General features: G+C 40.3%; 1 long non-coding RNA gene across 1 annotated transcript in view; it reads right to left on the bottom strand.

The window, feature by feature from the left end:
- Positions 1-9,058: 9,058 nt before the first annotated feature.
- LOC129524890 (uncharacterized) overlaps positions 9,059-12,383 on the bottom strand; it is an 82,225-nt gene continuing 78,900 nt past the window's right edge. The window contains exon 3 of the long non-coding RNA XR_010135159.1: positions 9,059-9,124. This is a non-coding gene — a long non-coding RNA (uncharacterized lncRNA). The remainder of the gene's footprint in view (positions 9,125-12,383) is intronic.

Below are 12,383 nucleotides of genomic sequence, written 5' to 3'. Positions count from 1 at the left end.
AGCTGAGATTGTGCCGCTGCACTCCAGCCTGGGTGACAGAGTAAGACTCAGTCTCAAACAAAACAAAACAAAAAAACAAAACAAAACAAAACAAAAAAAGAAATGCATTGACCGTGATTACTAAGATGACCGTTTTTTTCAGTGTTTGCATCTATGGAATTCTTGATGCTTTAAAAATAAATTTCAAAGAGCTGTTTATCTAATAGGGACATTTATTTTTCATCTATTGCTTCTCCTGCAAGTTTTCTTCCTCTCTCTTGTTCCTTATAGTTATGGGCTTCCCACACCCCCTCCGCAGTGGACACGCGTGCTTTGGCATATGCAAGCTGATTATATTTTGCTTTGTGATGTCTCTCTCTATAATTTGAAACTATAGAAATCCACATTTAGAGGGATCTATATGGGGCTTTGTATTTTACGCCATTGATCTACATGTTTATTTTTTCCATCAATTCTGCCCAGTAGGTAGTTAAAAGGTATTACAGAGATGAGGGAACAATGTATATGATGAAAAAAAGAATCAACCAGTAAAGTTTGCGTTCAATTTCCTTATTCAGTTGATTTGATTTCAGTCTCTCAAATAACAGCTGAGCGTGTGTGTCTGTGTGACTGTGGCAGGAAGATGAGGAGGTGGGGATGGACAAATGAAAGTAGTGAGAGATTGTGGAGGATTGAGATAGAGCTAGTAAAGCTGTGAGCTGCTAAATTGTTTGGGGTTCATGCTGTCAAAGAACAAAATTTCAACATATTTTGTTAAAATATCAAATTGGCTTTTATTAGCAATTCACGAATTAGGTAGCGTCTCATTTATGAAATAGAAAAGACCTTCCAATGGGCTGAGCAGAGGAGGTGGGCTTTATAGGCATACAGAGCTGCAGAAGCAGAAACAGGGAACAGAAAGCCAACTGGTCATTTCCAAGTTACTCTCCTTCTAGGATTCAGGCGGACAGAACTTTCTCATCATGCCTATTCAGGGTGACTGGGCTCCTTTTGACTGGCTGCGGTGAGTTTCCTATTCCTTGGAAAACCATTTAAAAGTTCAGTTTGACTATGTGGTACTTAGCATGACTGACTCCATTCTGGTTTGCTCTGGTTTGTTGGGGCTTAGTGCAGGAACTCAGTCCAAAACAACGCCCTCCTATTAAATTTCATTTGGCAATGCAATAATGATTCTATATTTGTGTATTGATTTCATGAATTCCAAACAGCTTCTGAATCGTCAGACTTGTTGGAGCACAACGTTGTATTTGGTTATTAATATCTGATTTAAACAAGGTTGCAAAATGAGTCATCAATGTCAGTGAACTAAATTCAGGTCTCATATTTTCCCTAAAACTAATCAAGCGAACAACCTAGAGAGGTATGAAAATTAAGGACGCGTAAAAATGCTGTCAGGAAGGTAGCAGTGTGGTGTTTAATACAATAATTTTGCTTCTTAGGAAGACAGGATAAGTGACTTTTTGAATAAACACTGCAATAATTGTGTATAGAATTCATATTTCTTCATGCTGAAAGACAAAAAAAGGAATTACTTTGAGTGCAAAGGAATTTATAGCTCAGTTGTAAGTATGCATTGAAAAGTGGAATTAAAGCTTCCTGAAGCTTATTTGAATTTATAATGAAGGAAATTCAGAAGTAAAGCGGTGTCGACTTGATATTCCCAATGTTGTGACCCTTCCTAAAACTCTTCGGGTTTCTTTATCATATAAAACTTGCTTGCCGCAGAAATATTGGCAGTATATGAAATCTGGACGGAATCCAGAACCTAGTACAGTCCAAGGAAAAATGTTCTTTCGGGTGCTGAATATATAGAGGCATGACACAAACAAGCCTTCATCTATTTATCATAGTTCATGGTCTGGTCATGTCCCCTGCCAAAGCTTTTCTGGGAAGCCGTAAGACGAAAATGATTTGCTGGCCTAGCTTCTGACTTGACTTCATTCCTCTCTGTGGGGGATCACTTTACATTTTCTTAATTGCAGGGACAGCTTGTGTGGTTGGCAGTTGTTTGAACTGAGAAATGGACTTTAATGAACTACAGTTTCTTTGGCTCAGCTGGAATTTAAGTAGTCATAGACTAAATTAACAGCCACGGTCAAAGCCCAGATGACAGCTGTGTCACAGAAAAGGAAAGGTAAGGGTTTACTTTGTGCTACTATCTTAGGATCATGCTCTTAAAATAATGAGTTTTGCAACTTCACACTTTTGAGTTATATTGCCAATTTTTAAAGGTACCAAAAGGCTCCTCCAAGGTAATGTTACGAACCTCAGGTGTCAGGATAGGAAATGTAGCCTGGCCAATTGCAGATAGTAATTTGTTTTCATCTTGTGATTTATAATACGTAGTTTTTGCTTCATTGTGACCAAATACAATAGGTCGTGAACATTATTTCCATTTAACATCTAAGGTTACAAATGTGAATAAAGTTTAAGTCGCATGGATGAACAGAATAAAAATTAGAACTGTCATCCTTAACCTTTAATTTTACAAGTGGTACCACCTCTACTACTTCTACGGACATCACAAACATTTGTTCTTGCATTTTAAAGACATTATGCAAATTAAGGCTAGGTACGGTGGCTCATGCCTGTAATTCCAGCACTTTGGGTGGCCGAGGGGGGCGGATCATGAGGTCAGGAGTTCGAGACCGGCCTGGCCAACATGGTGAAACCCCATCTCTACTACAGTGACCGGATGGTCGCTCTTCTTGCACATGAAATTTCCATAGGTAGAGTGGGGTTCAGGAGTCGCTTGCTTCAGTGCTCGAATAATGTCACATGCATCCCACCTCTCTGGTCTACTGCAGGGTGGGCTATGTTTTCAGGCCTTAAAAAAGTGACCAGTGATGGTTTCAGGCTCCTCGGTTTAGTTAAAAGAAGTCCAATTTCAAACATGTCCTTCCTCCACTAAAACCAGTGGAAGTGGGGAAAACAACTATCTTCAGAAACCCTCGACCACCACAGGATTCAGTGAGTTTGTGTATCTGCTCTTGAACCAATTACTGTGGACGAGTGCATGAAATAATTTGGTTGTGCGAATCAGGGTCCATTTCTGAGGCTAGAGATGGAATTTATGTCACCCAAACCACATGGTTGACAATCAAGTTTCCTTAAAAAAAGTTGGTGTCATAAAAAAGGGAGATAATATTTGCTATCAAATAGCGACATTGCATTTATACCATGCTAACAATTAAGAACAAGTACAGAAAACTTTTGCTTCTATACAGGAGTCAGTAAGTAGCAGCAGGTCATAGCTTCTGCTGCAACAATTAGAGCAAGCAGATGAATGACAAAAATCACAGTTTTAAAGACCATGGAGAGATGATCAAGCAAAGAGAACCAGACCAGTGGTTCTCATGCTTTCACATGTATGAGAATCACCCAGAGGGCTTGTTGAAACAGACTGCAGGGGCCCATGCTGCAGAATTTATGAATCAGTAAGTATGAGTTGGCATTTATTCTGTAATTCTGCAGTAAAGGCAATAAGTCAAGTTGGGGAATGGTGAAAAGAACAAAGGTAGAAAGGACTTGGCATTCCTATTTCAACTTTCTTCAAAGAGTGGAAAAGCTGTTATTTGAAAAAAGGATTTGCTTTATTTAGTGTGGTTCTTAAAGGTTGCTGTGGTTTGAATATTGAACATTTGTCTTCTCCAAAACTCACGTTGAAATTTATTCTTTTTTTTTTTTGAGATGGAGTCTCTCTGTGTCACCCAGGCTAGAGTGCAGTGGCACCATCTTGGCTCACTGCAATCTCCACTTCCCGGGTTTAAGCGATTCTCCTGCCTCAGCCTCCCGAGTAGCTGGGACTACAAATGCGTGCTACTGTGCCCAGCCAATTTTTGTGTTTTTAGTAGAGACAGGGTTTCACCATGTTGGCCAGGCTAGTCTCAAACTCCTGATCTCAGGCGATCCACCTGCCTAGGCCTCCCAAAGTGCTGGGATTACAGGCATGAGCCACCGTGCCTGGCCTCAGGTTGAAATTTAATTCCCAAGGTGGTATCATTGAGAGGTAGGCCCTTTAAGAGGTGTTTGAATCATGAGGGCTGGGCCCTCATGAAGGGATTACTCCATCATAGATTAACGGATTAATGGATTATCATGGGAGGGGAGCTGGTGGCTTTACAAAAAGAGGAAGAAAGACCTGAGCTAGCACGTTGGTGTGCTCAGTCCCCTGGCCATGTGATACCCTGTGCCCCATTGGGACTCTGTGGAGTCCCCACCAGAAAGAAGCCTCTTATTGACAGATGAACGGATGAAAAAAATGTAGTATATATACACATACACAGGCCAGCATGGTGGCTCACGCCTATAATCCCAGCACTTTGGGAGGCTGGAGGTGGGCAGATCACTTGAGGTCAAGAGTTCAAGACCAGCCTGGCCAACACGGTGAAACCCCGTCTCTACCAAAAATACAAAAATTAGTGGGGGGTTGGTGGCAGGCACCTGGAATCCTAGCTACTTGGGAGGCTGAGGCATGAGAATTCTTGAACCAAGGAGGCAGAGGTTGCAGTGAGCAGAGATCGTGCCACTGCATTCCAGCCTGGGAGACAGAGTGAGACTCCATCTCAAAAAAAAAAAAAAAAAAAAGACAAAAGTAAAAAAAGAAAATGTAGTATATATACACAATGGAGTATCATTATGGAATTTTATTTCATAAATAAGAATGAAATCTTGTCATTTGCAGCAACATGGATGGAACTGGAGGCCATTATGTTAAGTGAAATAAGCCAGGCACAGAAAAGCAGATGCTCATGTTCTCACTCATGTGTGGGAGCTAAAAACAGTGGAACTCATGAAGATAGGGAGCAGACTTGTGGTTACCAGAGGCCAGGAAGGAGTAGGGAAAGGGGATGAAGGGAAAAATAAGGATATAAATGTTTCTGAGGCATGGCTGGGTGCGGTGGCTCATGCCTGTAATCCCAGCACTTTGGGAGGCCGAGGCAGGCAGATTACTTGAGGTCAGGAGTTCGAGAATAGCCTGGCCAACACGGTGAAACCCCGTCTCACCTAAAAATACAAAAATTAGCCAGGCATGGTGGTGCGTGCCTGTAATCTCAGCTACTGGAGAAGCTGAGGCAGGATAATTGCTTGAGCCGGGAAGGCGGAGGTTGCAGTGAGCTGAGATAATGCCACTTGATTCCAGCCTGGGCGACAGAGCGAGACTCCATCTAAAAACAAAAAATGTATTTGAGGCAAGATGGGTAGTCAAGGACATGACCACGTTCTTGGGACGTAGCAACCGTGGTGACTGTACAGTCAACACAATAAGCCTCAGCATTTGCATTGTAGTTGAGCTCATTCAAGCAAAGTTATCTTCAGTAGGGACTTTCTCCTCGAGAGTGCACACATTTTGATTTTACCTGTCCTCAAACTCACACTTTGATCATTATAATAGTAAAAAACACACCCCAGGGTGGAGATTTAAGATGCTAATGAGACATATGACGTATGAAGAAGCATGTACAGCTACTGTACCTGTGCACCCAGAAGACCACCCAGAACATGCTTACTAGCAACGCCTCTTCCCACTCCCTCATGAATAATCATGTAAGACTCCCTTTCCCTAGTAACGGTCTTTGCTGTCTCATCCTTATGAGCAGCTTGCCCTGAATCCTCTCTCCCTGAGGATGTACTGTCTATTCTGTACCTAACTTTCAAAATATTCTTTTTCCTTTGCAATAAATTACTCTATGCTGCATCCCCTACACTGTATGTCTCTTGTTTAAATTCTTTTTTTTTTTTTTTTTTTTTTCTGAGACGGAATCTCGCTCTGCCACCCAGGCTGGAATGCAGTGACGCGATCTTGGCTGACTGAAACCTCCACCTCCCGGGTTCAAGCAATTCTGCCTCAGCCTCCCGAGTACCTGGGACTGCAGGCACGCACCACCACACCGAGCTAATTTTTGTAATTTTAGTAGAGAGGGGGTGTCACCATATTGGCCAGGCTGGTCTCAAACTCCTGACTAGTGATCTGCCCACCTCGGCCTCCCAAAGTGCTGGGATTACAGACACGAGCCACTGAGCCCAGTCTCTTGTTTAAATTCTTTTAAACTAAGAAGGCAAGAACTGAGGTATCACAACAGCCATCAACGTATTTCTTACCACTGAACTGTTCACTTAGAAATAGTAAGGATGGTAAATTATAGGTGTATATTTTATCTCAATTAAAAAAAGACTTTGCCAGATGTGGCTCCTTGATGTTGGATTCTTAGCCTCCATAACTGTAAAAGATAATTCCTTTTCTTTATAAATTACACAGTTTCAGGTATTCTGTTATAAGCAATAGGAAACAGACCAAGACAGAGGTTCAAGGACCCACAGGAAGAGTTAGAAGCAGGAAGACTTCTGTATAATTTCTTTGAATACTTTATTTTATTTGTTTATTTTACTTCGTTTTATTTATTTATTTTGAGACAGAATCTTGCTCTGTCCCCTCCAGGCTGGAGTGCAGTGGTGTGATCTCAGCTCACTAAAACCTCTGCCTCCTGGGTTCAAGTGATTCTCCTGACTCAGCCTCCCGAGTAGCTGGGATTGCAGGCACCCGCCACCACACCCGGCTAATTTTTGTATTATTAATAGAGACGGGGTTTTACCATGTTGGCCAGGCTGGTCTTGAACACTTGACCTTAGGTGATCTACCCACCTCGGCCTCCCAAAGTGCTGGGATTACAGGCGTGAGCCACCATGCCCAGCCTTCTTTAAATACTTTAGACTGTGTAACAGGGTCACATTTCACCCCTCCTATTATGTATGTCCTCACACATATGTGTGGGTTTCCCGTCCCTTCCTTTCAGAAGTGGGGTCTTTTTCTTCATCCCTGTGCATCTGGATCACCCTTGTGGTTTAACTGAAAGAATATGGTGGAAGTGATGTGTACGCAACCTGGAGCTTAGGTCTCAAGAGGCTGTTGAGTTTCTGCCTTCATTTTTTTTAGAATTCTGTCCTAAGATATATAATGAAGTCAGGCTAGTGTGGAGGAGGACGAGAGGTCACATGAGAGAGAAACAAAGAGCTCTAGGCAATAGCCAGTGACATCTGTCAGTCAGGCACGTGAGGCCATCTTGGATCTTCCAGCTCAGACCATCCATCAGTTGAAAGCAGCCACCTAATTGAGCCCAGGCAAAACCAGTGGGGGACCACCTAGCCAATCCACAGATAAAAATCACGTTATTTTAAGACATTAATTCTAGGTGTGGTTTGTTACTCAGTAACAGATCACTGAGACAGTGAAATTTGTGGTCAAGTTGTCCTAAAAATGTTATGGAGCTCCTGCAAGTTAGTGAGTTCACCATCAATGAAGGTATTCAAGTAGCGGGGGAAAGAGGAGGATCATTTGGGAGAAATAATGTAGAGGAAGTTTAAATATCAGAAGAGGGGACTAGATGTTCTTTTTTTTTTTTTTTTTTTTTTTTTTTATACGGAGTCTTGCTCTGTCACCCAGGCTGGAGTACAGTGGTTCAATCTCAGCTCACTGCAACTTCCACCTCCTGGGTTCAAGAGATTGTCCTGCCTCAGCCTCTGAATAGCTAGGATTACAGGTGTGTGCTACTATGCCCAGCTAATTTTTGTGTTTTTAGTAGAGACGGGGTTTCTCTATGTTGGCCAGGCTAAGACCAGATGTTCTTAAAAGTTTTTTCTGATCACAAGATAATAATCCTAGGGACCTAATTATGTAATGATCATCTTAGGTATGCCTGTCATTATGCACCATATATACAGACCGTTTTCCTGGCAGATGATTTATATCAAATGAGAGAACAAGATTTACATAAATAAGAATTAACAAACAGAAACAGAGTTAAAAATTGGGCGACATAAGAAATCATTAAACATAAATCTTAGAAGTGGAATGGGAGGTGGAACTTGAAGATCATTTGCTTCAGTTTCGCTCCAGTGCTGAGCTTTCCTCAACAACAGCCCTAGTGGATTAATATACAGCCCCTGCACAAATATGTCAAGTGATGGTACCATCCATTTTGGGGCAGGCCATCCTTACTTTTTTGAAAGTTCATCCATTCCCACTATTAAGACAAAATTTGCATCCCTGTAACTTTCACACATTTACTCCTTGTCTGCTTTCTAAAACCATAGAGAATAAGTCTAATTTTTCCACATGGCATCTCTTCAAATGTCTAAAGACATTTACCTATTCCTTCAGGTTAAAGACAGTCAGTTTCTTTAAATATTCTTTTTTGTTTGTTTGTTTGTTTTTAGACAGAGCCTTGCTCTGTTGCCCAAGCTGGAGTGCAGTGGTGCAATCTCAGCTCAGTGCAACTTCCATCTCCCAGGTTCAAGCAATTCTCCTGCCTCAGTCTCCTGAGCAGCTGGGATTACAGACACACACCACTACGTCCTGCTAATATTTTGTATTTACAGTAGAGACAGAGTTTTACCATGTTGGCCAGGCTGGTCTCGAACTCCCGACCTCAGGTGATCCACCCACTTTGGCCTCCCAAAGTGTTGAGATTACAGGCGTGAGCCACGGCTCCCAGCCTAAATATATACATATATATATATTTTTGGAGACAGGTCTTGCTCTGTTGTCCAGGCTGGAGTGCAGTGGTGGAGTCATGGCTCACTGCAGCCTTGAACTCCTGGGCTCAAGCAATCCTCCCACCTCAGCCTCCCTAGTAGCTGGGACTACAGTTGTATGCCATCATATCTAGTTAATTTTTGTATTTTTTGTATATTTTGTAGAGATGGGGTTTCACCATGTTGCCCAGGCTGGTCTTAAACTCTTAGGTTAAAGCGATCTGCCCACCTCAGCCTCCCAAAGTGCTGAGATTATAGGCATGAGCCACTGTGCCTGGTTGGTTTCTTTAAATATTCTTTAGGAAATTATTTTGAGACACTATTGTATCTAATTTATACTTTACACAATTTTTTTACACACTTCAGTTTTTAAAAATGTCTTAACATCTGATGCGCAGGACTAAGAACAATATTCCACATATGTTCTTACCAGTGATTCATAGGATGAGACTGTTCATTTCTGTAATGTGGCCGCTATACCTCTGTTTTTGAGACACTAGGATTCCAGGATGGAGGATTTGGGAATGTCTCACTGTAGTATTGTGGTATTGATGTGGAGAGGAGACAAAGAGGGGGACTGTATTTGTCGTTCCTAGAGGGACAGAATATATATAATATATATAACTGATGAATATATTTTTATATATATCATAATATATATATTCTCTAGAGTGACAGAACTGATATATATATATATCATATATATAGATTCTCTAGAGGGACAGAACTGATATATATATATATATCATATATAGATTCTCCAGAGGGACAGAACTGATAATATATAATATCTATTATCTATTATATATATTACCATATATAATCTATAACATAGATAATCAGTTCTGTCCCTCTAGAGGATCCATGTATATTAAATATATTATATTATATATTATTAAATATATATCATATATATTATTAAATATATTATTTAATATAAACATAAATATACATATATATTTAATATATATTTTTAAATATATATATTTAATATATATTTAATATATTTAATAAATATATATATTTAATATATATTTAATATATTTAATAAATATATATTTAATATATTTAATATAATATATAATATAATATAATATATATTATATAATATATAATATATCATATATATGATATATATGATATACATCATATATCATATATATGATATATATGTGATATACATCATATATCATATATATGATATATATGTGATATACATCATATATCATATATGATATGTGATATACATCATACATCATATATGATATGTGATATACATCATATATCATATATGATGTGATATATATCATATCATATATGATGTGATATATATCATGTCATATATTATATGGGAGTTTATTAAGTATTAACTTACATGATCACAAGATCCCACAATAGGCTGTCTGCAAGCTGAGGAGTAAGGAGAGCTAGTCTGAGTCTCAAAACTGAAGAACCTGGAGTCTGATGTTCAAAGGCAGCAAGCATCCAGCACAGGAGAAAGATGTAGGCTGGGAGGCCTAGCCAGTCTCTCTCCTTTTCACGTTTTTCTTCCTGTTTAATATTCACTGGCAACTGATTAGATGGTGCCTACCAGATTAAGGATGGGTCTGCGTTTCCCAGCCCACTGACTCAAATGTTAATCTCTTTTGGCAACAACCCTCACAGACACACCCAGGATCAATACTTTATATCCTTCAATCCAATCAAGTTGACACTCAGTATAACCATCACAAGGATAAAAGTCACCTCCTTATGTCACTGCCAATAGAGAGCTGGCTGGCTCTCCCCTTTTTGTCGTCCCCTTATATAAGAAACCCTACTTTGGTGGTGGTAAGGTTTCTGTCTTCTCTGTTGGCCAAACCCACTGATCTCATTAGCTGCCTGCAGACTCAGTTTGGAACTCACGCGGTTGAAGAGCTCAATCTTCCTTCCCTGTATCCCCTAGTTGTTGGTCACGTCATTGGAGATTTGCCTGTATTTCCAACCAGCCTGCAGCTGATAGCATTAGACTGAATTTCTCTGATGCGCATTCTTCTCTGTCCTTTAACGAAAGTATTGCCAGGAAACATGCAATCCCCACTTTCATTATTTACTCCTCTTAGCCCTGTATCTATAACTTTGGGGAAGCCAACGTGAGACAGAGATGGAGGGAGAGGTGGAGGACGTGGTGGTGGTGATGGTAGGTATGGTGGGTTCTCCGTCTTTATGTCTTCCCTGCCTGGCCATACCAGGCTTTTTTCCCTACTCTAGCAGTACTTATGTGGCCCAGTGAGTGAGATGCCAATTCATCCTGTTACCCACATAACTATAATTTTTTTAATATTAAAAATTATTTTTTGTAGAGCTATAGTCTTGTCACGTTGCCCAGGCTGGTCTTGAACTCCTGACTTCGTGCAGTCCTCCCACCTCAGTCTCTTCAAGTGCTGGGATTACAGGTATGAGCCATAGCACCTGGCCCATATAACCATAAATTCAACTCTTTTGAGGGTTGTGCCCTTGGCTTTGCAAAGGCGAGGACTGCATTCTACCAAAATAAGCCCTCTTCTTTTTCTATCCCATTCATCTTATAGCTCTTGTTAGTAAAGACCATCAACATATCTAAGGACAAGGACAGACATCTCATACCAAGAACCAGACCCCCACTGAAATGCCGCTTGGGAAATGTAATAACGTCATTCTTCACCGAGATCCCTGCACTATTTTATAACTGAGGGGTGCAAGAGTAGCTACTAACTCACTTTTTATTTTGTTACATGTATCAACTGCCTCTTCTTATTGAGCTTGCAGCCAATTATACTCTATTTACTGACACAAGTGTGTGAAATAGATAATCATCTGGAGAACAACATGCTAATTATGGGCTAAAAAAAGTTAAGAAAACATTTCATTTGATTTTTGTCCTGAAAAAAAGCATAGGATTGCAATGGGATGAAATTCCAGATTGAAATGGTATGAGCAGGAGTGTGGTGGTGGGACTGTCTTGTGAGTTGTAGGGTGGGGAATGGGAAGAGGGCGATGGGGTTAGAGAGGATGTTAGCTGATCTGCAGATCTGTCCCCACAGTCTTGGCAGACACTGTTGAATAATTTACAGGTTTCAATTCTAAAGAGTCTTGGATCTAGGCTGAAGAATTTAAACGAGGCTATTGAGAATTTTTGAGAGAGAGAATTAAATGCAGATATTACATTATATATACCTATATACATATATAAAACTATATATGTATCTACAAAATATATGTGTGTATATATGTGTATATATGTTTACACATATATACACACATATATTTTTACAAGTATATATTACACACATGTATGCATATATACATATTTATATATATTATACACACACACATATATTTAGAGATAGAATTTCACTCTGTTGCACAGGCTGGAGTGCAGTGGTGGCACAATCATGACGCACTGTAGCCTCCACCTCCTGTGGTCAAGCGATCCTCCCATCTTAGCCTCCCAGGTGCCTGGGACTACAGGCACACACCACCACACCCGGCTAATTTTTGAATGTTTTCATAGGATGGGGTTTTGCCATGTTGCCCAGGCTGGTTTGAACTCCTGGGCTCAAGCAAGTCACCTGCCTCGGCCGCCCAAAGCGCTTGGTGTACAGGCATGTGCCACTGTGCGCAGCCAACATTTGATATTAATATGGTGATCATGTTCAGGACAACCATGAGAGAAGCAAATTAAGTCTTTGTAACATGCAGTTGTAAGATAAAGAAGATTCGAGTCATGGTGGAAAGGAAGGGATTTGTTTGAAAAACACTGAGAAGAGGAAAACAAAATCTTAGAAAATCTGAAACAAAATGAAAGAAACCCTCATTGTGGCCCCAGGTGA

This window comes from Gorilla gorilla, chromosome 8, assembly GCF_029281585.2.
Source record: "Gorilla gorilla gorilla isolate KB3781 chromosome 8, NHGRI_mGorGor1-v2.1_pri, whole genome shotgun sequence".
NCBI classification, from domain to species: domain Eukaryota; kingdom Metazoa; phylum Chordata; class Mammalia; order Primates; family Hominidae; genus Gorilla; species Gorilla gorilla.
This window is presented reverse-complemented; position numbering and strand designations above follow the sequence as displayed.